The sequence below is a fragment of the Sceloporus occidentalis genome, unplaced genomic scaffold (assembly GCF_023333645.1).
Source record: "Sceloporus occidentalis isolate IW3139 unplaced genomic scaffold, rSceOcc1.0.p SCAF_5, whole genome shotgun sequence".
NCBI lineage: Eukaryota > Metazoa > Chordata > Lepidosauria > Squamata > Phrynosomatidae > Sceloporus > Sceloporus occidentalis.
In genome coordinates, this window is record NW_028316985.1 from 761,638 (window position 1) to 788,493 (window position 26,856).

The window sequence follows — 26,856 nt, forward strand, 5'->3', positions numbered from 1 at the left end:
CCTGGAGCTTGCATTCATTGTTGTGGGTCCTGTTCTCTGGAGCAGCAGAAAACAAGCTTGCTCCCTCCTCAATATGACATCCCTTCAAATATTTAAACAGAGCTATCATATCACCTCTTAACCTTCTTTTCTCCAGGCTAAACATCCCCAGCTCCCTAAGTCGTTCCTCATAGGGCATGGTTTCCAGACCCTTCACCATTTTAGTCGCCCTCCTTTGGAACCACTTGCCCAGAGAGATGGTGGGGTCTCCTTCTCTGAATGTCTCCAAAAAAGCAGGACCTTCTGCTGGGGATGCTCTAGTTGGAGATCTTGCCTTGATGGCCTCTGGAGGCTCCTTCCAATTCTATGATTCTATGCAGAAACTCTTGACTTCTCCATTTCTGTTCTGCCATCACAACATATCAAAGCAAAAGCTCCACTAAGAAAGAACAGAAAGCTAGTTGCAGGCCAGGTCTAGATAGATGGAGTGGGGCTGCTTAGGAACCATTTGCTCCAAAACATTTTTCTCCTGCAAATCTTATTGCTGGAGACCTCCAGTGATCCTGGGCAAAATGCCATGGCCAAGATCCTGCATCAGAGGCTACCATGTATAACTTTGGGATGTCAGAGCTACGCTACTGATAGATGTCCCACTACACAATAGGGGCTTCCACTGTGCAATGCGTCCCAGTGCGCAATGCATCCCATTGTGCATTGGGACCACGGAGTATTAGGCCATGTTACGCACTGGGATACACTGGACATCAGAACATATTGCACATGAACATGTTGTACATTGGGACAGATTGTACAGATTGGGACACACTGCACATGGCCCACTGTGCAATGGCCATGCTGCTGGCTTCATTTGCACAATGGTCCCAGAGATGTAGCAATGTTTCTGCTCTCCTCCTGAGAATGCAAATGCTGCGTAACATCACAAGTCACCTTTCCACAATCATGAGTCAGTTTATGAAGACGCAAACACCTAACAGGATGCCTGCCCACCTATTTTGCTAAATTGACACAGTAGAGTTCAACAAGCGAATGTATATGCTCAGTAATGTGGACATGCCCTTAGCATCCCATTCCTGTCAACATTTCTAGCATTAGTGTCATTATATAGAAATGTGATGTGACAGAGCCTTCTTAAAATATCTGAAGGGCTATCAACATGTAGAAGATGGAGGGAGCTTGTTTACGGCTGCTTCTCCAGAAGTTAGTACATGAGCCGCAATGGATTCAAAATTATAAGAGAGTAGAAGAGAGGAAGAATGTGACACCGGAACGGGCTTCGTATTTTCCTGTGCCACAGTCAGCAAGCGACCAAAGAGATGGGTGACTGTAGGGAAAAGAACTGTAGGGTAGTCAATCCAGTCCAAGTCAGCCTTGGGTAATCCAGCAAAATGAAGGGAGGAAGAGGAGGAAGGTCTTTAGTTGGTGGAAGGCCTTCAGCTGGTCCAGGTGTCATTATGTCAAGCTAGCAGTAGGGATAACAGGCCGAGGAACGGGAAGACACTGAGGCAAGTCATGGCAAGTTTAAAGGTCAAGATCATGGCAATGGGGAGAGGAGAGGACTGTCAGTCACAGAGATAGAACGGCTGCAAGCAACAAAAGCTCTGGGGAGATTTATAGGCAGCCGTCTCATGACACCAGGCGCTTAATGAGCCAGCATCTCCTATTTGACAGCTGCTGGGACTTACGAAGCCTCTCCTTATCTCTTCACTCAATTTCAAAGCATGGGCAGTGCATCCCTGGTGTCTGCCTGCCAAGTCCTGCTGAGGAGAGGACCCCCTTAACTTCTTCAGCCCCCCGCCCCAATTCTGCAGATTTAGAGAGGCTGCCATTATCTGAAGCTGTAAACTCCTGCCAATCTGATTCTTTCTCCAGCTCTTTAGATTCAAGAGGGCATTTTACTGCACTTAGGAGGTTGGTGGGCTCTCCGTTGTTGGAGACCTTCAAGACAGAGTGTGGGGGTCTCCCTGTGGCGGTCACTTTAGCAGCAGATTCCTGCAGGGCAACCAGTTGGACCAGTGGCCCATGAGGCCACTTCCAACATTTCTATGACAGATCTCCTGGTGAGCTTTAAAGGTCGCTCCTGGTCACCCATTAAGGTGTCTTAGATGTAAATGCTGGCACTGGCTGAAGATGGTTGGACTACATGACATAACAGCCCTGTTTAATAGAGCAATGGATGCAAGCTCCAGGAAAAGAGATTCCACCTCAACATTAGGAGGAACTTCTTGACAGTAAGGGCTGTTTGACAATGGAGAGCTGTGGAGTCTTCTTTTTTGAAGGTCTTTAAGCAGAGGCTGAATGGTCATCGGTCAGGGATGTTTTGATTGTGAATTCCTGCATGGCAGAATGGGGTTGGACTAGATGGCCCTTGGGATCTCTTCCAACTCTATGCTTATATGATTTTATATGGCCCCTGGGTTTTTTCCCACTCAACAGCTCCATGACTCTGACATGAAACATACCCATGTGCTGCATATGGCGCAGCCCCTTGGCCTCCCACAGTTGTCCATCCTTGGACTGCATCCTCCATTAGATGGAAAACTTTATCTGGGTAGAGCGGAGCCCCCAAGAGTACCCCAAGGGGTCCACCAGAATCGGCAACGAGGACGGAAGGGCTTGGGGTTTCCGCACCGCCTTTCCTGTCTCCTGCCCTCTTCTCTCCTTCCTGGTTCAGCTCATCGATCCCTTTTCTGGTTTGCCCAGGCACTTGTTTCTCATTTGATCTCATTCCCGATAAGAGAATAGAAACAGAACAGAGTTTGTGTGTGTGTGTGTGTGTATGTGACAAGGAGAGCTGGATTTATGGGCTGTCCGCAGCCAGAAGGCTCATTCTCCCCCTGACTTCTAAATATAGCTGCTGCTAAGCTGGTGCTTAATGGATCTGTCAAGTAGATTTGGGGGACAAGGAGAGATAGGGCCTGGCGGATGGATGGATGGATGGATGGGACCCAGGAGAAGGGGGTGGTCAGTGAAGAGGGGCTGCTGGACAAGGCGGCTCTGGATCAGAGGTGGGGAAAGGGTGGGTCCTAAGCTTGGAAGCCCTTAACAGTGTCCCAAGCCCACTAAAGCCCCAAAAGGTTTTTCTAAATTTGTTTCAGTGACATTTTTAGGCACAAACATAAAACCTCCCCCCCCCCCCCCACACACACACCCCTTCTTTTCACTCTGTTTTCCTGCCAAAATGGCAACAGGAAGAGAAGCTGCATCACTTCTGGTTACCATTGTGGACAGAAACAGAGAGATATGGAGGTATCCCATACCCTCCAACTGCCCTGATCAGCTCCCATTAATTCTGGGTGGTCCCTCATTTTCAGGTGCCTTTAAAATGACCTGGTCTCTCCTCCAGCTTTCCCCCTTTGTCCTCAGCCTACTTCAACGGCTGCAAATAGAGTTCAAAAGTAGTTTTTGTGGGTTTTTCGGGCTATGAGGCCATGTTCTAGAAGAGTTTATTCCTGATGTTTCTCCAGCAGCTGTGGCTGGCATCTAGGGAAAGTTCGGATCCATTTTTCTCTTGTACCCATTTGCTTGTCTTTTTAGCCATCCACGGTATCCGCAGAATAATAATAATAATAATTTGTTTTATTTATATACCGCTATTCCAAAGATCATAGCGGTGAACAGCAAGTAAGCTAATTTGCAAGTAAGCTAATTTGCCCCCAACAGTCTGGGTACTCATTTTAGCTCCCTCCTCGGAAGGATGCAAGCCTGAGTCGAGCTTGGGCCCTTTTGCTGGTCTTGAACTCGCAACCTTGTGGTTTTGAGTGAATGGCTGCAGTACAGGCATTTAACCACTGTGCCACTCTTCTCCAGCATCACATCTCAAATGAAGGAGTGCCATTATTATTTTTTGCAAAGCTAGATGGATTGTGCTTTGCCAAGAGCCATGCTCAATAGTACCCTGGTGAAACCCCATCGCTGTGACTATGAACTGAATGCAGACATGCTGCAGCACATACAAATGTCCAGCCTCTTCCATAGAGAACATGCGCATGGCTAGGACATCAACATCATCCCAGGCACAGAACTTGTATTTAACAGAGCAAGGTGGGCTTGAATTTACTTTGCTTGACAGAGAATGATGGATTCAGTTGTACAGGGAGAATGGAAAATGCAAGGCACTCACTTCAGATTTCATTTTTAAATCATTACTTCTTTTTTTAAAAAGCAAAACTTGCAATGGTCTTGAAGCTGGTGGCTTAGGATGGCATGAGACCAGTTACATTGGTGCAAGTACTTTTTTCAGGTGGGCATCTATCCTGGCTAAGGGCAAACAGCTCCTAGCTGCATCCCTGGGAGCCTTGGTGGCGCAGAAGTTAAAAGCTGGTCCTGCAGCCACAAGGTTGTGAGTTCAAATCCCAGGGCTCCAAGGTTGATTCAGCCCTCCATCCTTTTGTAGGTCGGTAAAATGAGTACCTAGCTTGTTGGGGGCAATTGGCATACAGACTGAAAACTGCTTAGAGAGTACTGAGTTCACTGGGAAGCTGTATAAAAATGTAAATGTGATTGCAATGGTTTTCCCTGCATCCATTGAGTGTCCAGTGGGGAAGAGGCACAGTTGGAGCCCAGCTGCCTTTGCACATGTGGGGAAGGAGCAGCAACCATCTCCCCGACCCACACAACCCAACTTGCTATGGGAGGCTTATGCTCTGCCAGTGAGCCAACAAAAAAGCAATAGCAAGTACAGTGGGTCCTTCCGTTATGCAGGGCACCCATTTTAACCCTCTCCCTGTAAGGGAGATCCTGTGCATTGCAAACAATGGGGTGCACATTTCCAGTGTGGTGCACACACCACAGGCACACACGCCATTTGTTTGATTGCTGCACGGCTTCAGCATATGCTTGAAGCCACGTATGGTGCACCCGTGTATTGTTCAGGCGCACTGTACATTTCTATGCCACTTATCAGTGAACTAGCACTCTAAGCAATTTACAAAGTCTTAGTCAATTCCCCCCCCCCCCACCAAAGTTGGGTACTCATTTTACTGACCTAATAAAGGATGGAAGGCTGAGTGGATCTTGGAGCCCTGGGATTGAACTCACAACCTTGTGGCTGCAGGCATTTGACCACTGCGCCACCACTGTTGGAATTTGCTTTGATTCCTTTGTGAAAAAGAGGAATGCAAATAAATATTATTATTATTCTAGGTTAGATCCATTAGATCCGTTAGGGCTCTGCACCAAGGTGACTTAATCCATGAATAAATGAATCAGAGCAATTTGTTTCTCAGTTTTAACCAATTTTGAAGTAGAGTGCAAGCATGGTGCTGGGGGCCACAAAATGGCCTCCAGGGGTTACTGGTCTATTTTCCTCACTGGTCACTTTGCTCCAGGACAAAGAAGAGGAGCCATTGGGGAGAATTGGTTTTGGCTGGTCAACCAGCTAAAGATCCTCCTGTCGGTCACCATTGTCTAGCCCACGTTGTACTAGCTTGCCTGCAAGAATATCATCAAAAGCCTTACTGAAATGAGGATTCACAGCATCCACCTTGAGAATATTGTGGATATTTTAATTTACTTCCTTTTCTTCCTTTATTGTTTACTTTATTTTAAAATATGACCACGCTAGACTTGAGCAGCTGGGACTGAGGCAAAGAGCCTGCTGCTCAGATTGGGAAAATCCATAGTTTGGGCACAAGGTCTTTGCTCTCAGGGACTGTCAAGGGAGGCGGGGGAGAAACCCAGGATCTCCTGCATACAATGAACCAGATAAAACACTCTTCTTTTGCACAATACTTAAGAATACTTAAGCCTCTCCTTAAAACCAATTGCTTTCTTTAAAAAAAAAAAAGCAGCAACAACAATCTGCACTAAGCAAGCTCCTTGAAATCCTTTGATTTAATGCAAATCCAGAGGAGGAGAACATTAAGGATTTCATGGGAAAGTGGCAGAGATTTCAGGGTGCAGCTGAATGAAGGGCTGAGCGCTCTATGTCTGCCCCTGGGCGCCTTCCTCATGCGGCACAGAGGCGGATCATTGCATTGGTTCAGCTGCTGAGATGCGGCTTGTCAGAGCGTCCCAAATCTATGATGCTAAAGCCGGCACCTCCTTTGCTCCAGTTCTGGAATGAGCCACAGGAAAACCTGCGGGAGGCAGCCAAGACAACCACCAATGTGGAAATTTATCCTCAGTATAAGCACTAACTAGTACGTCTTGTTAATGTACATGGTGTTATGATTTGAGTATTGGCCTGGGAGATGGGGGTTCGAATCTCTGCTCAACTCTGGAAAACTGCTCGCTGGCCTTGGGCAAGGCACACTCTCTCAGCCTCAGGGGAAGGCAATGCTGGCAAGCCTCCTTAGAATAATAAAGCTTGTCAAGGGAAAAAAGGTTTTTAGAGCCAGCATGGCACTGGGGTTCTTGTGTTCAACTAGGACTCTGGAAGAGCAGGGTTTGAGTCCCTGACAGTGCCCCCATCTATTCCACATTTAATCAAAAGATGGTGATAGGATAGAGCCATCTTCAAATGGCTTAAATGATGCCATGATATGGAAAATGCAGTGAGGTTGTTTGCTGCGGCTCCAGAGATTAAGACACGAACCAATGGGTTCAAATCACAATAGGAGAGACTCCACCTAAATGTAAGGATTTCTTGATTGTAAGAGATGTTTGATCAGACTGTCTCAGAAGCCTCCTTGGAGATTTTTAAACAGACGTTGGGCGGTCATCTTACAGGGGTGCTTCAGCTCTGGATTCCTTGTACTCGTTGTGCAGGGTTGGATTAGATGGCCCTTGGGTACACTGCCCAACTCTTGAAACCTACCATCCACTGAAAAGGAGCACATATTCCAAGGCTAAAGGCCAGTCTGGATCCTTGAACCTGGTGCCATGCGCTGCCTCCAGGAGCCAGGCATGTCCTCTGAGCCTGAAGAAGAGACTGAGAGCCCAGGGGACAATCCAGGATTGCAGCCACTTCAGCAGTCTCTGGAAATCAGCCTGCAGCCAGTACTGGGACCATGTTCCCAGGAGCAAACTTACCAGTTCCACTTGAGCTAGACTTACCAGTGCCTACTCCCACAGAGAGAGAGACACCAGGAAAAAGGGAGGCAAAGGCAGCCTCTGAGGTTAAGTAGGAAGCAGGCAAGTAATAGGGAGCACCTGTGAGATCCAGATGGGCTATAAATATTCTAGCAGCTTTCTCGGTCCAGTATGGTTGACAACCATTCCTTGTGCTTGAGAGATGTCCTGCTGTTCCCTTGTACCTTGACCGATCGCCTGTTGCCTGGAACTTTGCTTGGGCCTGGACTACTCTTTTGGGTCTTCCCTCTGAACTTGCTGTACTGGACAGACTGATGCCTCGCTACAAAGCTCCCTTACTCCTTCTCTCTCAGTGCTTGAAATGTTGTAACTCAGGACTGAGGGCTTGACTAGTGTCTCAAAGGCCATGTTACATGTACAAACTCAGACATCCCGGATTTCTGTTCTGAGTCTCTCCCCCTTCTCTCTGCCCCACGACCTTTGCGGGCAACACCAATGTCATTCCCACAGTGCTCTATCCATGGCCCAGGAGTCCTGGGTGGCTAGTGCAACCTCCAGATTTGTTCAGAGCAAGACAAATGGTCTGGAACAAATCCATGACCTCTAAGACTCTCCAAGGACTTCCTGCTGCCAACTCAAAGAGCGTCCGAGGAGGAAACATTGACCAGGGAGCTCCCAGCAAGCGGTTAGTGCTGGACATCCTCTGGACAGATAAAAATGGACAGCTTCTCCCTCCCCCCATCCCCAGGAAGCTCTCTGCACATGATGTGCAAAGAGACGCTTCCCCCATCCGGAGCTTTCTCAGAGTCAGCCAGTCGCAGTTAAAAACGGCCCCAAACTCATGGTGATTGTGAGCAAACCTGATTGTAACATTTAAATACGAAAATGTTAATGATAATCAAGAGCCGCTTAAGAGTAATTAGCTAGATGACTGAAATCGACAATTGCATACGAAGGCTGGAGCAATTATAACCTTCTTGATTTGGAGAGAAAGAGGGAGGCAGCAATTTACTTGAAAATTCCCCAAAAATTATTTCTTGTAGAAAAAGAAACTCAAATGGGGAAGAAGAAGAAGAAGAAGAAGAAGAAGAAGAAGAAGAAGAAGAAGAAGAAGAAGAAGGCGTCAGAAACGTTCCCCAGCCTTCCAGCGACAGAATCTCATCAGCGGCATTTTTTCTCTGATTCTTACAGCTGCCTTCCAGCCGTTCAGTCACATCCTGAGCAGCAAGGCTGCCTCCCTCATTTGGGACAAGGAGCCTGACTGCTCTACAGCCCCATCCCAGGTTGCCAAATGTCTCTCTGGCATTACATGGCCTCCTCTTTGGTGGCCCCCTCCCAGCTTTAATGGTCTGCTTCAGTGCAGTTCTAAGGCTTCTTCCACTGCATTCATTCCATCTACCTTCTATTTAAACCCCACACTGAGCCACGACCATGCTCCTAGTCCTCTCTTTTTGAGCTCTGTTCTCCGTTCTCCACTCTTTCCAACCCTCCTTCTGCCCTGCCCCATTCTTCCTCCACATTCTCTTCAAGAAGGTGAGCAGAAAAGCATTTCCCAAAGTCCTTCTGTGATGTTCCTTGGCTCTATGACCCCACTGCCATCTCTGCTTTTCATGAATCCCAGAATTTCCTAGCAGTTTGGGTTTTGCCCTTGTTCTGCACAGGCTGCTGAGCTTCTTCTGGGAGCTGTGTCCCTCCAGCGAGTATAGCTACCAGGGTGGTCAAAATTAAGGCAGCCCCTTCCTCAAATAAGAATTTGCCCCCTTAACCAAAATTGCCCTCCAGTCTTCAAATGTCTAGCTTTGCAGAGAGAGGAACACTAAGAACTGTTTACACCGAGGACTCTCCAATGAGATTGTGCACATTCACTACAGTCTTGGATCAGATCAGTCTTGGATACTCTGTTCTGCTTCAGCTAGACCTCACCTGGAATTCTGTGTCCAGTTCTGGGCATCACAGTTCAAGGAGGAGTATTGGTCAGCTAGAATGTGTCCAAAGTAGAGTGACAGAGATGGTAAAAATGGTCTGCAGACCAAGTCATAGATTCATAGTGTTGGAAGAGATCTCTAGGGCCATCCAGTCCAACTCCTTTCTGCCATGCAGAAACTCACAATCAAAGCCCTCCCTCCACCATCAAACAGCTCTTACTATCAGGACGTTCTTCTTAATCTTGTTATTATTATTATTATTAACCTTTATTTATAAAGCGCTGTCAGGAAGTTCTTCCTAATGTTGAGGTGGAATCTCTTTTCCTGTAGTTTGCATCCATTGCTCTGTGTCCTAATCTCTGGAGCAGCAGCAAACAAACTCGCTCCATCTTCAGTATGACATCCTTTCAATTATTTAAACATGTCTATCACTTCACCTCTTAACCTTCTCTTCCTCTCTGAGGGAACATTGAGGGAGCTGGGTATACTGAGCCTGGAGAAGCTGAGACTAAGAAATGACTTGACAGAGCCACCTTGAAAGGCTGAAGGCTAAAACTGCCTTGGAGGGTAGTGTCTTCCCATCCCAATGTTTAGCAAGAATCTCTTTTCTTGCAGTTCGAACCCATCGGTTCACCTTTTCTGTGGTTTACAGCAAACTAGACCTCAAAAGGAGGAACAATGACTTGCAAAAGTAGCCAAGGCATTTGAGAGGAACAGTGAATTGCTTAGGGCCAGGGGCAGACACTGTAGTACTGCATTCCCCTCCCTTTGCTCAGCAGTCAGAGGTTCCTTCCCAGAGATCCATCAGAAGACCCATCTTCCATACCTACCCCATACTCCCCTCCCTTCCACCGAGACAACAGGGAAGGTGGGTCAGTTGTTCCACCCCACCCACCGTAATTGATAATAATGATGCTGGCAGAGGGAGAGATGGAAAATCAGGGCAGGTTTGCCTTCTCATCCATCAGGCTAGTGCTCCTCACTTCCACTTGCTCCCCGGCTAATGGCACTCCACTCAGGTGCCCTTCACACAAGGGCACCATTGGCTCCTGAGGCATTTGTATGGGCAGGTGCCAGAATGATTTTGGGGAGGGGAGGCAACCTTGCACCCTCCGTTCACAAAGAACATTGCTGTTGTTTCACTGCTGCCACCGACTGAGAGAGGGGAACTGGTAAAGGCTGGGGGCAAGGACCATGGAAGCAAACTGCTGCAAAAGCTCAATCTTCATCTGCTGCAGCTGGCAAGAGAGGAGAGTTGTTAGGGAGCAGGATAGGATAAGAGGCACTGCCCGCCTCTCAGGAGAAGAAACCTGCTCTTGCTTATGCAGGTTTATTCATCTCTATGCACCTTGCAGCCTCCAAAGTTCTGCACCGGTCGCTTGCTCTCTACCTAGCAAGGAAAACTCAGCACCACCTCTGAGGCTTCTAAATACTCCACTTCTTGTTGTATGCCTTCAAGTCCTTTCTGACTTATGGCACCTCTAAGGCAGCCATATCATTGAGTTTTCTGGGGCTGAGATTGTGTGACTCACCCAAGGTTACCCAGTGGGTTTCCATGGCCAAGCAAGGAATCAAACCCTGGTTTCCAGAGCCATAGTCCAACACTCAGTTCAGGAAAGGAAGAGGCACTAGGGACCAGATTGCAAACATACGATGGCTAATGGAGTAAACCAGAGAATTCCAAAAGAAAATCAGCATATGCTTTATAAACTATATATAGCAAAGCCTTTGACTGAATAGATCATGAAATACTATGGAATGCCTTTAAAGACATGATGGGAGTGCCAACACATCTGATAGTCCCAATGAGAAATCTGTACTTTGGGCAAGAGATTACTATCAGAACAGAAGATGGAGAAACAGAATGGTTCCCAATTGGCAAAGGGGACAGAGAAGGCTGCATCCCTTCACCCTACTTGTTCATCTTGTATGCAGAAGATATTATAAGAAAAGCAGGCTTGGACATAGCAGGAGGAGGAGGAGGAGGAGGAGAGAAAATAGGCGGAAGGAATATCAACAATCTATCATATGTAGATGACACCATAGTACTAGCAGAAAACCTCCTGGACCTGGAACAACTATTGAGGAAGATCAAGGAGGAAAGTGTAAAGGCAGACTTAACGTCGAACATAAAGAAAACCAAAATAATGACCACTAGGACCTTCACAAGTTCAACCTAGATAACAAAGAAATAGAAACAGTAAACGAATTCCCATACCTGGGATCAAACATTGATAGAAATGGGGACAGAAGAAGATTAAGAATGGGGAGAGTGGGTGGCTACGAAAGAACTAGAAAAGGACTCCCCCTGAATACCTGGACAGGTAAGGCTGGCTGGGGGAAGGCAGCTAGATGAGGATGGCATGGGCAGAGGTGGGAAGGGGCATGGAAAGGGAAGACATGTTAGAACAGTGGCTTTTATCCCTTTGCATCTTATATCCAACAGACCGCTCTTTCTAGGATAGAAGTGTCATTCCCAGAGTAGGGCATTCATAGACTTGGGACGTTTCTGTTCTTTCACTCTTATTTATGGTACGTTTTGGGCAGATGGGGCAGTTCTGTGTCTGTGATGGGGAGTTGACTTCTTCACTGCCGCATCTTCCATGTCCCAGCATTTGACCCCTCAAACTCATTGCCTCCCTCATTGTGTTCTCTTTTGAGGGCAAAATGGCTATCATCTTTCCAGAAGCACAGCAGAAAAGACCAGGCAAGAAGTGGCACATCCATGGCATTCTCAGGGGGATAGGAGGAAGCAGGATTAGGCTCAGATGCCAAATCTCTGCATGTGGAGGTGCACATTAATTGTGCGACACAACCCTTGTGCTAAACAAAGCGGTGGCTAATGTGGCCCTTCCCTTTTCCTGTTGCCTTCCACTTCACCAAGCATGAGCACCCTTTCCAATGAGGCAAATCAATTTGTGATATACTCAGCACATCTTAGCCTCAGTTTGCCCATTTTGGCTTCTAGGATCCTAAGGACGACCAAAAGGAGTCACTCTGGGTAGTCTCTGAATCCTCACCACTGCATTTCATCTGGTCTCCTTTCTGAATATGAAAACTTTTCAGGCAGTTGCAGCAAACAGATCAGCATGCAAATTAATTCAGGACTGGGGACTCATCCTCTGCACAGACCCACCTGCCTGATGCCAAGGACACTGAGGTGGCACAGACACAGACACATGCACACACACTCTTGGCCTCTGTTCTTCCTGATGCGGCCTGCAAACCTGCCTGGTTGCAGCATCAGGGGATCCTCTTGTCCCCGGTTCCTTGGCTAGTCCTGGATGCTCTCAGGCAGCCCAGCCCAAACCAGAAGGGAGCCCAGAGCCTTCCTGTTTAGGTCCCAGGTGCCTTGTATTTGTGTACAGACATCTCCGTACATTCATGCCTTCCCACTTTTATTATTCATCACTTGCTGCAGTCCGTCTCTACCATCTGTTCGCTAATTTTAAATTGGAGGAGTGTGCCAAGTTTCTGAAATTAAGGCAGCCCTCCCCTCAACCTCATCCCCACACCTCTCTCTGCGACTCCTGCCCAAGATAAAGCTGCCAGGGGTCTGCCAGTTTTTCAGCTGGGCAACTGCACAGCGCCAAGGGCAGCAGGATTAGGCCTCCCAAAGAGCTTTTCTCTGTCTTCAGTTTTGCTAGAGCCACCTCTCTGCCACAGGGAATACGGGCGTTTTCAAAGAAGGCAATTCTTCGGGCACTGGAGGGCACTGCATCAGGACGGCCCCATCTATACACCTCTGAGCTCCTTGCTTTGTGCCTGGGGCAGAGTAAGTGGCAGCTAGGAGTAGAGTTATGTGAAATAAAGTTGGCATAAATCGGACACGACTTTGCGGCACGCTGCCACCACCAGCACCACATGCACCTAAATACACATTTGGCATGGTTCCCTCCCTAAGCTTGCAGACATCAGCTCTTCAGCAGAAGTGGCATTCTCTCCATGGCCACAAGATCTTCTACAGTGGTGGGGAATTACAGCTGCAAGTGGTTCCTGGAGACCCTCCAGGGTCAAAATACCCAAAATGCATCTCTATGGGGTGCTCCAAAATGCTCAAAATGATCTTTAGGGACTGTAGAGAAGCATCCACATGTTTGCAGCCCCCCTTGCTCCCCCCCCCCCCCCGGGGCAAACTCAATTTTTTTGAAATTCTTCAGTGTGATGCAGCGGCTAAAAAGGCCAATGCAATTCTAGACTGCATAAATAGAAGTATAGATCAAGGGAAGTAATAGTGCCACTCTATTCTGCTTTGGTCAGGCCTCACCTGGAATAATACAGTTCTGGGCACCACAATTCAAAAAGGATGTTGAGACCAAAATGGTGAAAGGTCTGGAAACCATGTCTTATGAGGAAAGACTTAGGGAGCTGGGGATGTTTAGTATGGAAAAGAGAAGGCTAAGAGACCTTGTTTAAGTATTTGAAGGGGTGTTAGGGGGCATTCCCACTTGGCAGATAAAACGGATTATATTGGAGCAATTCTGATTCGGATTATGTTCCAGGAATAATTAGAATTTTTTCCATCGTTTCCATTACCAAAAGGGGCAAATTACCTTGATTCATTTAGACCCTGTTTTCGTTCCCATTTATTTTAAATCGCTTTATTTTAAGCGGATTAACTTGCTCCCCATTCCCATTTGTGTCCACAAGCTGTCAGTCAAGTGCGTATGCTTCAGACGTCACAAGTATTGGGTTTTTTTTTGGGGGGGGGGGGCAGCCAATGAAAATCGGCTGCATCCAAGGCTCTTCTGTTGTGTCTCTCCAGACTAGGAGGAGGCTTGGCAAATCGGATCAAGGAGGAGAAGGCAGCGGGCTTCATTATTGGGGAGAGAATCATTGGGGAAGAGAGAAGATAAGGCTCGATCCCGCCCCCTCAGATCCCTGGGCGTCCAGGCTCTCCATTCCCCAACATCCCTTTGCCTCCCCCATTGCTCCCTGGGCTGTCTGGGGGGCGATCAAGCAGGAATGTCCTGCAAAGCCCATCTGCTGCTCAGGCAGAGGCAAAAAAAGAACAGTTCAAATTGTGTTCAATGGGTCTCCTCCCACATCGGTCTATGAAAGAGGAGCAGAGGGGAGGTTGCAATCTTCCGGGGGGGGGGGGGGAAGGCTATGCGAATTGAAGAAAATCGGGCTAGCGATGCAGAAAGAGACCAAAGAGGGTGACACCCCCAGGCCAGCCCCTTGAGGGCTGCTCCTCCCATCTCCAGGTTCCCGAATCAGACACCCTTTCGTTCCCATTCGGATACAGCGAATCGTACCCTGCTTTCAAAAATAACCCGCATTATAACCTACTATTTTTTAAAACCGGTTTATAGGTGTCTAATTCGAATTATACGATATAATTCTATTTTGAATCGAATCGCAGTGGAAACGATTCCGGGGCATTGAGGAACTAATTTGGGCATCAGTGGGAATGACAACTCTTAATTCGCTTCATGATCCGCTTTATAGGCAAGTGGGAACACAACCCTAGATTGAGGATGCAGCAGTTTTCTGCTGCTCCAGAGAAAAGGAGCCAGAACAATGGATGCAAGCTCCAGGAAAAGAGATTCCACCTGAACATTAGGAGGAACTTTCTGACAGTAAGGGCTGTTTGGCAATGGAAGACGTTGCCTTGGAGGGTGATGGAAACTCCTTCTTTGGAGGTTTTTAAACAGAGGCTGGATGGCCATCTGTCAATGGGATGCTTTGATTGAGAGTTCCTGCATGGCAGAATGAAGGGTTGGACTGGATGGCCCTTTTTGGGGTCTCTTCCAACTCTAAGATTCTATCATCATCCTCATCCTCATCTTTTATTTATATCCCCCCTACTCCAATTAGGACCGAGGCAGCTTACAGTAAAATAGTCAAATCTTAGTAAAATAACAATACGCCCCAGTCCCGAGTTCTACCCTGCCCCTCTAAAAATAACAATTAAATCACAGTTGTATTAAAAATTCATACTAAAAAGATTAATTAAAACAAATAAAAACAAATAAACCGGAAGATGGGCCTTATTATTTTTGGCCCCAGTTCCCTGTCCCATGAAGGGCATTTAGGGGCCAAAGGGCTGGTTATATTTTAACAAGAGCAGGTGTGATGGAAGCCCCCTGGGCCTTGCCTGTTGCCCACCCCTGTTTTACAGTTCGCCTTTGCTATCTCTCTGGTGTTGTATGGCTATGATAAAACAAAAAGAGATGGGAAGAGGGCAGTGATCTTGGGCAGAGAAGCCACAGCCTCATGGATCACTCCAGAGGTTCACTGGAGGGCTGTGGAACAAGGGACCTTACCACACGGGGGCTTCTTGAGCGTCAATTCGCATTGGCCAATGCGATTTCACGTCATATCGCATTGGGCATCCACATTCGCACTCTCTCAATACGCTTTGCCAATCCGATTTCACATCATATCGTACCATTCATCCACACCTGGGCGGCCTTCTGGATCGGCCAATGCGCATCGGCCAATGCGTATTGACGCAAAGCGAGGCCAGTGCGGATTGGAGAACCACACCAGCCAAATAATGTGTGTTCGCCGATGCGCATCGGCAGCTTTGCGCATGCTCTGTGGGGCTCTGAACGGGGCGCAACATTTTTAACTTCCGGGGGTGAAGAATGAGGTCACTGTTTAGCGCGGAATATCGCGGGAATTGCTGCCTTTAGCCACTTACGAAAGGGGTATGCTCCATCTGTATATGTGTGTGTGTGTGTGTATATGCACACACATAAATACATACATACATACATATATATATATATACACACACACACACACACACACACACACACACACACATAGTGGTATAGCCAAAAGTGTGATGCCTTTTCTATGTGTAAATACACATTTGTCTGTATGAGAGTTTTTATATATATATATATGTACTGTGGAGCAGCTGAAAGTGTAATGCTGCATGTATATGCTTGCACACACATCTTTGTGTGTGTGTGTGTATATATATATATACACACACACATACATATACATATACACACACACACACACACACAAACTGGAGCAGCTGAAAGTGTAATGCTGCATGTATATGCTTGCACACACATCTTTGTGTTTGTGTGTATTTATATATATATATATACACATACATATACATATACACACGCATATATATATATATATATATATATATATGCAGGAATTCCCTGTTACAAGGAAATTTCCCTGGATGGCAATTGCCAAGGATCCACTCAGTGAAATCATGCGGTTGGTACATTGCCACTCAGGAATACTGGATCACCCACCCATGGCAATGTACCTACCTTTCCCTTGGGATTGGGATGAGAGTTTATATATATATATGTATGTATGTATGTATGTATGTATGTATGTGTCTTTTTAGATTGTAAGCCTGAGGGCAGGGAACCGTCCAATTAAAAAGATTGTATGTACAGCGCTGTGTAAATTTACAGCGCTTTATAAATAAAGGTTAATAATAATAATAATATATACACACAAACACACACATATATATACAAAAACACACTGTGCCACAGCCAAAAGTGTGATGTCTTATTTATATGTGTACACACACATCTGTCTGCTTGAGTGTTTATATATATATGTGTGTGTGTGTGTATATATATATATATACTGTGGAGCAGCTGAAAGTGTAATGCTGCATGTATATGCTTACACACACATCTTTGTGTGTGTGTGTGTATATATATATATACACACACACATATACACACACGCATATATATATATATATATACACACACACACACACACACAAACTGTGGAGCAGCTGAAAGTGTAATGCTGCATGTATATGCTTGCACACACATCTTTGTGTGTGTGTGTGTGTGTGTGTGTACACACACACACACACACATACATATACATATACATTCCCCCCTCCCCAGACACAAAAGGTTTCTGCTTTATCTCATTCAGTGGAAATAACGCTGCCAGCCCCGGCGGTTGTGCTAAAAGGGGAAAGGGCCACCGGAAGGAGAAGGGGGAAATTCCAGCTCAGCATCATGGGAGATTTGTATCTGGTGGTCTTCAGGAGAACCAGCGGATTGGATGTACACACCAGCCAAAGCAGCAGGGGTTCCGCACTGGCCATCAATACGGATCCAGCCGATCCCCTAATTTTGCGCACTCGGAAAACAGAGGAGCCGGCTGCCTTCAGTTCGGAACCCAGCCGTGAATACGCATTGACCAAAGTGTATTCACATTATATCGCATTGGTCAATGCGTATTCAGAGCTCACAGGTGTGGAACTCCAATGCTATATAACGCGAATACGCATTGGCCAATGCAAACTGACGCTCAAAAAGCCCCCGTGTGGTAAGGTCCAAGGGAATGTGCACCAAGGCAACAAAATGTACGGCTGCTTCAACATGGGATTTGTAGTGATTGTTATAGAATGGAGCATGTGGCTTGTAATGGAGAACACTTACACAATCCTAGAGTTGGAAGAGACTCCAAGGGGCCAACCAGTCCACCCTCATTTTGCCATGCAGGAATACACACTCAAAGCATCGCTGTCATATGGCCATCCAGCTTCTGTTTACAAATCTCCAAAGATGGAGACCCCACCAGCCTCCAAGGCGACAGCGTCTTCCACAGTCAAGCATCTCTCACTCTCAGGATGTTTCCCCCAATGTTTAGGTGGAATCTCCTTTCCTGTAGCTTGGATCCATTGCAGTTGCTTCAATGTGGGGCCTGAAGTGCTTCTATATCAGGGGCTGATATTTCCCTGAACATTATGCTGAGAAAGTTACTAACCAGCTATGTAAGCCTATAAAGAAGTATGTTATAAATTGTACTCCATATGCCACCAGCAAGGTCCAGACAGGCTGATTCTTCCCTGTGCGACATCTATCTGTCCAATCTTCTTTATTGTGGGAAATGTCTCTATGCGCTGTACGTTTTCTCCAGTAAAAGTTTTTCTCTTTGTAAGTAAACTTATGGCTTTCTTGGGATCTCCAGGCTGGTGACTACTGGAAGGGAAAGTCAAAGTCAAAGCCAGAGCTACTTGTCCAGAGACATTCTTGCAAGCCTCTTGGTGGAAGGAAATGCATAGGAAGAGTCTCCTGGGAACCACCTGGTGGATCAGGCCCACAATGCGTCCTGAGGAGGTCTTTTTGAGGGTGGTTTCTTACTTGTGAGGCAGACCATCAAAGGCCAAGAGCCAAAGGCTGTGGACTGTCGATTTCCTCACATCAAGCTACACATTGGTTTTGCCGTGCAAGCCTTGTGTTGAAAAGCAATGTTGTGCAACTCAATGCACAGTTGACTATGCACATCTGAGTCTGCACCTCATGCAGATTTACATTTACAATATCAGTGCATGTGTAACTCCTCTATCACCACCTTGAGTGCAGATGTTGCCCAACAGACAAAATGTCCAACTATTTCCATGGGCGGGTGAGGCACACATAAGACACCCACAGGGTTGCAACCAGAGTCCAAAGGGACTTCCAGCTTTGGTGCTGAGGAATCGTCCTGCAAACATCTTCCATTCTGAGCCCCTCGTGTCCTCCTCCTGTGGCTTCTTCTCCACCATTAAGTAGGAAAAGACAGAATAGCTGAAGGATGCCTTTGGTGGCACCAGGAGCAATCTGTCTGGAAGCCCATCATTCATTAATGGGCAACGCTGGTCTGTGCTTCCATCTGTGCAGGAATCCCACAGTTTGTAACAACACAGAGCCCATATGGCATTCTAGGAGTATGCTAGAAGGGTCACGAAAATGCCAAAACCTGGTAGATGCCAGCTGACCCTGTGCCTCTGCGCAATCACTCTATTGCTGTCCCCAGAGAATTATCTGAGCTGCAGTGACAGCACTGAATGTCCAGCAACATTCCTCCTGCTGAGAGGGGAGGTGTTGGCACCAAAATGTTGACCAACGGTGACACTTCGCAAGGGGAAGGAGGAGGAAAAAACAATCTCCCATAGGATGCAGAGACAGGGATGAATGTAACTGGACAAGGGGCAAAGAGAGGTCTTGAGACCAAACACACACACAACAAGTGGAGGGGAAAGGAACAGCTGAATGTCCCTCTTGATTGCAGGCATCTGCTGCTGTTTGATTTCAGATGCTGATTTCAAATTGAAAGAGGTGGGGGTGCTTCTGTGGAAGGCGTATTTGCATGTCTCAGCATGCGCAGGAAAACAAAACTTAACAAGAATAAATGGGTCCAGACAGCTGCAGCTCCTTCTTGAGACAACAAGAGATACAACAAGAGAGGAATGAGAGAGACAAGAAAAGGCTGTTGTCTGGTACAGAACAGCAGGGCAGGAAATGGTCTTGAAGCCTTGGGCCCAGGGGTGGCCAGTGGCTTCCATGTCAGCAGGACATGACATGGCATGCGCTCTGGATTTGATTCCAAACTTTGGAAGAGCTATTCAGTGTTGAAATGCATCCTGTCCCCACTAGATTCAGCATCTTGGACAGCCTTTTAAATGTCTGCTCATTTCCTTTTGCTCCAGAGACTAGGACACAGAGCAATGGATTAAAGCTATAGGAAAAGAGATTACCCCTAAACCCTAGGAAGAACCTCCTGAGGGTAAGAGCTGTTCATGGTGGAAGACGCTGCTGCCTCGGAGGATGGTGGGGTCCCCTTCTTCAGAGGTCTTTAAACAGAGGCTGGATGGCCATCTGCAACAGAGAGGGCTTGGATGGTGTCTTCCTACATGGCAGAATGGGGTTGGAATGGAAACTCCAACTCCCAGAATTCCATAGCCTTGAGCCAGGGCAGTTAAAGTGGTGCCAAACCAGCTACTTCTCCAGTGTGGATGAAGCCAAAGAACCAGAGAAAAGGGATGCCAGCAAGTGTCTGCAGGATCAGGTCCCAAATATGCAAGGGGGGGGGCAGAGGGACGGAGGAGGCCCTGTTTGGGATTCTGCCTCACTTGTCGAACCTTCAGGGAGATGAGAGGTTATCGGTGTTTTGAGACGATGGATTGCAATTTCCCCATCTTGCTCAGAGCAATCTGTCTGGCCCTGTCAATCACAGCTCTCAACCGTTTCCGGGCTCCAAATGTTATCAGTCCTGTGTCCCCTTCAGCAAATGGCTGCTGAGTGTTCGTGCCCAGTGTTCACAAACACCCCACTGCCACACTGAGAAAGCCTCAACCTAGAAAACACACATTCCCCAAAGGCTCCTGGGCTTCCTTCTTCTGCTCTTGGGGTGGAGGCAGGAAGCCAAACAGCCACCATGGAGCTGAGCACCTTCTGTGCCTTTCTATGTGCAAGACCGGCTGACTCCGGTGGCCACGGGTGAGACCCAATGTTGGAGATGGTCAGTGTGTAAATCTCTCCATGCAGAGGCATGGATCAACCATGCTACGGAAATCTTGTGTTGAATGGCAGTGCACACAACTGAAACGAAATGATGGCTGTCCAGCCAAATGCACAACCACACACACAATGTGCATCCATGTGCAATGTGACCTCATGTGCAACTCTGATTCTGCAACCCTGAGCTGAATTGTAGAATCCTAGAGTTGGAAGAGACCGCAAGGGCCCTGCAGCCCCCTTCTGCCATGCAGGAACTCACCATCAAAGCACCCCAGAGAGATGTCCATCCAGCCTCTGTTTAAAGACCCCCAAGGAAGAGACTCCCCCCCCCAAAGAGTGCTCCTCTCCCCACTGACACCTCTGCTTCTTACGCTCTCGGTGGTCAAGATTTGCATGTAACTCCAGCTCTTGCCAAGACAGAACGAAAACACAAGCAGCCCTCCTGCTCCTCCAGGCAACCGATTCCTCAGGGAATCCTCCTGAAAGCGCATTGACTTTCTTAACCATTCCTCACTGTCATCTGGCTCTCCGCACCTGTTTACAAGCATCCATTTTAAAGATTCCACGAGGTTAAGATTTCTTCAAAACTCCCTCGCCCCCAATTCTTTCTTTTTCTGCTTGGTACATGTTTTATCCCACACTTCCTCCAAGAAGTTGGAAGCAGCAATTGCCATCCCTTCCCATTCCGCTGGATCCTCACAACAATCCAGACTTGTAGATCTGTACAGTTATAGATCTGGAAGGGACACTGAGGGCCATCTACTCTAACCCCCAGCCAGCAGAAAAATCCATTCTGATCATTACACCAAGTTGCCTCTCTTTATGCACAATTTGCATCAGTTATGATATGCTGAAGGAACTTAGCAACAGTATGCTTTGACCACATGCACATTCAATTGATCTGCAGGCCACCTTCAAACTCTATGATTATATTTGTCACTTTACCAGTACCAACAGTTAATCAGTATGTGTCTGTGTGTGTGTGCGTGTGTGTGTGTGTGTGCGCACGCACACACACACACACAGAAAAACACACTGGTACTGGTAAAGTGAAAAATATTTACTGATGTCACTATAGCAATGGCAAAATGTGAGAAGGGGCCCATGCGTTATTTCAGGGGTACATGACCACCATGCTACCTCAGTGGTGAATAGAGCTTCTCCAGGTGCCAAAACTCTTGGTCTAACCAGGAAAGATCGATCCTCATCTTGGTGAATCCCTGGACCATAGAATCATAGAGTTGGAAGAGACCCCAAGGGCCCGCATCCAGTTCAACCCCATTCTTCTGCCATGCAGGAAATCTCAATCAAAGCATCCCTTGTGACAGATGGCCATTCAGCCTCTATTTAAAGACCTCCATGGAAGGAGACTCCACTACACTTTGAGGGAATATGTTCCACTGTCAAACATCTCTTTCTGTCAGGAAGTTCCTCCTAATGCTGAGCTGGAACCTCTTTTCCTCTATCTTTCATCCATTGTTCTGGATCCTGTTCTCTGGAGCAGCAGGAAACAAGTTTGCTCCCTCTTCAATATGACCATTTGATGTCTGCATTCTTCTATGCCCACTGGCACTAAAAAGGGGGCAGGTCACCCTTTAAAAGCCACATGAATAGAAAAGTCACTAAAATGACAAGGAGAGATGGCAATCTGTCAAGGCATTGGGCATCGCAGCTGCCTTTTAAGCAACTGATGTACAGCTTGGCAGAGACAGAAAGGCAGTCCTGGTGGCTCCATTTGCAAGTCTCCTTTTATATACTACCTCATTTCAGGCAGAGAAAGGGGCTCCCCCCGCCCCAATTCCAGTGTGGCAGTGGCAAAGCTGTGCTCCAGTCCTTAGGACTGGAGCATAGCTTTGGTGCGGCTTCCAGCCTCTTAGGGCGCATGCAGCATTGAAACAGCATACCTCCAAAGTGACCCAAAGCAGCTTTATTTTGGCCTGCCTGTTCAGGCCCTCTGTTTCTATAGCATGGCTTCTTAGGCACTGGTTCTCCAGATAATTTGTACTTCAAACTCCAGCATTCCTCTTTCTTGCTGTCTTGGCTGAGGCTTTGGGAGCTGAAGATCAAAACAGCTAAAGGACTCTAGGTTAAGTATGGCCTGAGACAGATGGGCCAAAAGCGGCGTGGCAGTGGCAATGCTAGGGTTCCAGACCATGCAGCAACTGCATGGTCCAGAACCCTAGTGTGTAATGGTGGCAGTGTCCCATCCACATGGGCGCCGCCATCTTGACGCATGGGAAGCGCAGTGTCCACACATCACTGCACACCACTTACGTCATGAGTACGCCAGTGGCACACTCATAACGTAACCCAGGCACCGCAAAAAGAACCTGGAAGAACTTGGTTCTTTTTACTCCAGAGGGACGTTGCGTGGTTTGGCGGCTGTGGCGTCCCTCCGGAGTTAAAACAAGTGCCTGCAGACCGCCATTTTCAGGTGGTCTGTCTCGGGCCAAAGACTCATCTAGGAGGCTCCACTGTTCCCTTCTGAGTTTAGTTGCTATATACAGTCGCTGAAAGGGAAAGCAATTTTCCCAGCAACAACTTTTTGTTATCCATATAGGAAGCCCCCACTTATCTGATGGCTTAGGGACTGGAAGACAGTCAAAAAGTGGAATCAGATGAAAAGAGGAACCCGGTCTCTTTTTAGCTTGCAAATGCAAGGCTTAACACTAGATGGTGCCAAGTTGACAGAGAGATAAAAAGCAGTGTGCGGTTGAAAGTGTGGCTCAGGGTTCGAAAGTGCAATTTAGATCTATTGATACAGTGGGACATACAAAAACGACCTGTCAAAAAGAAGGGGGTGCCTGTGCAAGTGTTTGGAGGTGTCTTGGTCTGGAGTGAGCAGAATTCATTACCTTTAGGAAAGGCCTGATCATGGCGGAGACAAAAACTGCCAAAGCGTCCCTTTGCTCTGAGGTTTTTAAAGCCCAGGTTAGATGGGTGCCTTCCAGGGGTACATTAGTTGGATTTCCTACAATGGCAGAAGAGGGTTGGATTAGCTGCCCTTGCGGGGTACCTTCCCATTGTGCAGCGTTTTAATTTTATGTGTACACACACACACACACACACACACACACACAGATACAGTACACACACTTTTATATGTGGATGTGTGGAAGTTTTTCGGACTCTCCAGGAAAGATGAGAAAGGCTGGCAGAGAGAGAGAGAAAAGAAAAACTGGCAAAGTTCAGAGGAAAGTTACTTTTTCTCTTCCGAGGGCTCTTCCTTCCTGCAAGCTTTTCAAGCATCAAAACGGGACACGAAGTGTAATGCCACCCTCTCACAGCGCCTCAGTATTGGGGGGGGGGGAATCAATCAGTCCCTCAGTCGCTGCTACAAATTCAGTCAATCAATCAATACAAAATGCGTAGTTTCCGTTTTCAGTGCCCCCTTCAACATCCCCGTTTTCGAAATAGGAAAACTTAGATATGAGAGCTTAGGAAGTTTCCTCTCGTATTGGATATATTTGCCATTTCATTGTACAAATCTGAGGCGTTTTGTGCCTCTGAATGAGTTATAGAATGAGCTCCAGCAAACCGCGCTGTTCTTCTTCAGGCTAAACCCAAATAGTTCTTCTTAAAGAAAACTGCCAAGGGAAGGTGTTTCTTTCAAGCCTAAAGGACAACCTTCAAGTATTTAACGAAATGCAATTGCTCTGATAATGCCACCTTTGCTCAAGACGGCAGACGGGATGGAAATGGAGAGACTTAGGCCCTGACTTAAAGAGAAAACAACGGGATCCAGTCTTAAAACCATGGAAAATAAAATGGACAAGTCTCAAAGGCATCCTATAAAGCCAGATTAACAGACTGATAGTGGTAAATGAAAGGGAAGGATTGAGAGAAACACAGAAAGAGAAAATAACAACAACAGAAACAGGTAAATAAGTAAAAGGCTTAAAATAAAAGGAAAGGTTTTCTAACTAGAAGAACGAGGGAAACGGGGACATTTTTGGAGGAACAAAATGTTAATGAGAAATACTGACTAGATGGGAAGTTATCATAAGCAACAACGAAAGGCGTAAAATGTAAATAACTGTCTTATTTTAGTGTCTGTTGATCTGTTCATTGATTTGTTTGTTTTGTGTTTTGATGTTAATAAGAAGAATACCAAAAAAGCTAACGCCAAGCAGTTCCGTCTTCTGCGCAGAGCAAGTCATAAGTGATGCATTTAATGCAGTTATGGCACATCTGGATGCGACAAGAACGTTAATATTGCAAAGACTGTGATTTTTCTTTCTTTAAAAAGAAGGTCCAGGTTTGGGAGGGAGATGCAGGTTTTGGCTGGAGCCCCTCCACCTCCATGATACTGGCACATTTCCCAATCATTTTACAACTCGGCTTCAGCAAATGGGAAAAGCCTAAGAGAGTGATTTCCTTCTCTCCTTCCTCCCGAAACTACTGCTTCCATCCCAGCTCCAGCGGAAGAGCAATCCTGTCCTATGTTCAAAAGCCAAAGTACCAGGAAACGTTTTTCTCCAAGTCAATCATGTCTTGCAAAGAGACCTTTCCAGGATTCAGGAGCAGCCGGTGTTTCAAGATGGAAGCCCAAGAAAGCCTTATGTCCCCCTCTGTTCTCAAGTCTAAAGGCAGGGCTGGCCTAATTCTCTGCCTCGGCAAGCACTCTGTTCCGCATCCCAAGAGCTTCCATTGTTTTAAAGCAACTTTCTAGCCCTCAGTGATGTCTCAGGAACCATGATGGCCCAACATGCAACGCTCAGATATTGTTTATGAATGTCAGAGTTTTTACTGGGAAGCGGTCCTCCACTTGCATTGTGATGCCTCCAAGCCAATTGAAGCTCCTACAACAGAAACAACATCTGATACAAAATGTAGGCCCATGACTTTAACATTGCCATTTTTCTTCTCCTTGACGGTTTATTCAAAACACCTTTTTCCTGATGCAGAGTAGACAGCGGACCTTCAAAAGCTTGCATGATGCACTTTGTGCATTAACTGTATGGCTCTTTTGTAGGTTTTGTAGATGTTGGACTTGGTTGTACAGTTGGCCCTTCTGATACGCGGATTTTTATACACAGATTCAAGCATCCACGGTTTGAAAATGTTCCCAAAAAGTATAAATTTCAAATATCAAACTTGATTTTCCATTTTTTATAAGGGACACCATTTTGCAATGTCATAATATTTAAAGGGACCTGAGCATCCGTGGATTTTGTTATACACAGGGAATCTTGGGACCAAACCCCAGCGGATAACAAGGGTCCACTGTATTTTGCTTTATGGTCACCACAACCAGCCCTGGATATGTTTGTTAAGGATGGAAACCTTCCGCCGTTCCATCCCCACACAACAAGACCAAGCAATTTCAACACCTTTGCTCCTCGTTCCAAGAGGATGCGAGTCTTTCTGCACAGTTTTCAAGCATTATTCCTACTTTGGCATTTTAATGGGGGAAATTCATTTCTGCTAAACAAAAGTGGTTTTCCTGTGAAGTAAATGTATTCTTGTGGGGAAAATCATTGGTGGGTTGTTTGAGCAGAAAATACATGCAGGAAACTTTGTGCCATTTCCTCCCCACAAACAAAAGTGCAGTTTTCCTGCATCAGTTTTCAGTGCAAAAACCAGTACATTTTTTTGCTCTAAATGTTTTTTTCTGCATAGGAAAACCGTGTCTATTTTTGTGCAAATGCATTTCCACCAACAAACTTCCAAAGTGTGAAGAATCTTGCAGCTGTTCTTCTTTTCCTGAGCGGAGGATCTTGAAGGATCATCGAGGATGCAAATATTTATTTACCTTTAAAATGTATATCCTATTTTCTCCCAGGAGAGGAAGCAGGAATGCTTACAACAAATTATTAATACGAATGAGCTTTCTTTGCCATCCCAAGTCCTTGAGCTCAGCTAACTGTAATCTTGTGCACCTCGCAGTGCCATTCGTTCTCATCCAACATGTTGTTGCTGTTGTTGCTGTTGTTTTGGCAACAGAGTCAGTTATGGGGCACATTCACAGGATGCGCACACATGCTCACACACCACAGCTCCATCACAACAATAAAAACATCACTGGACTCCAGCCAGCTTTCATCACAAGAATGGAAACAGTTTGGTCACGACTGAACCAAAGCAGGCATCTTCTTGCCTGGGAGGTCACTAATATAAGCTGTGTTCCAGAAAGGAAGCGGAGAGTGTTGCTGTTGTGTTTTGGTGGGGGTTATGGCCAGGGACATGGCCAGAAGACAAGCCTCAGGGCCAGAGACAGCAGGCCTCCAAGCGCCCGCTACCAGACATGGAGGTGCCTCTGGGATCACTACGTCACCCAACTGGTGCAGCTCCATTGCCACCAAAGATGGGCATCCTGCCAGGCCATGTCACTGGGATAGACCCTGGTGATGTGCTTGGTTGTGTTCCACAGATGCATGAGTAAGGAGGGACACCAGCATTTCCCCATTGGCTAAAAGTGCAAGGGGCAAGCTGAAAAGGCTGGCAGTGTATGGGCTCCGCTCTGCGCCAGGACACGGAATGGGACTGGGATAGCCAGGCTGACCACAGCTTTATCCTCTCTCTGAGCAATGAGCTGGATCTGGACCCTGGACCCGATGCAACCGGTGGGATGCTCCATGGAGCAACTCCTACATTCAAGGGAACCCACTTTGAAACAGATTTGCCATCCAGGAATGCCCGCATCTTGAAGCCTTGACTGCAAGCCTCCTATTGCAGGGATCATGCGGCCAGTTGCCCCTTGGGAACTCTAC

At 46.8% G+C, this 26,856-nt stretch overlaps 1 protein-coding gene across 1 annotated transcript in view; it reads right to left on the minus strand.

Moving 5' to 3' along the window:
* LOC149311503 (SH3 and multiple ankyrin repeat domains protein 3-like) overlaps nt 1-26,856 on the minus strand; it is a 425,035-nt gene that overhangs the window by 137,183 nt on the left and 260,996 nt on the right. The gene's annotated exons all lie outside the window — the stretch shown is intronic.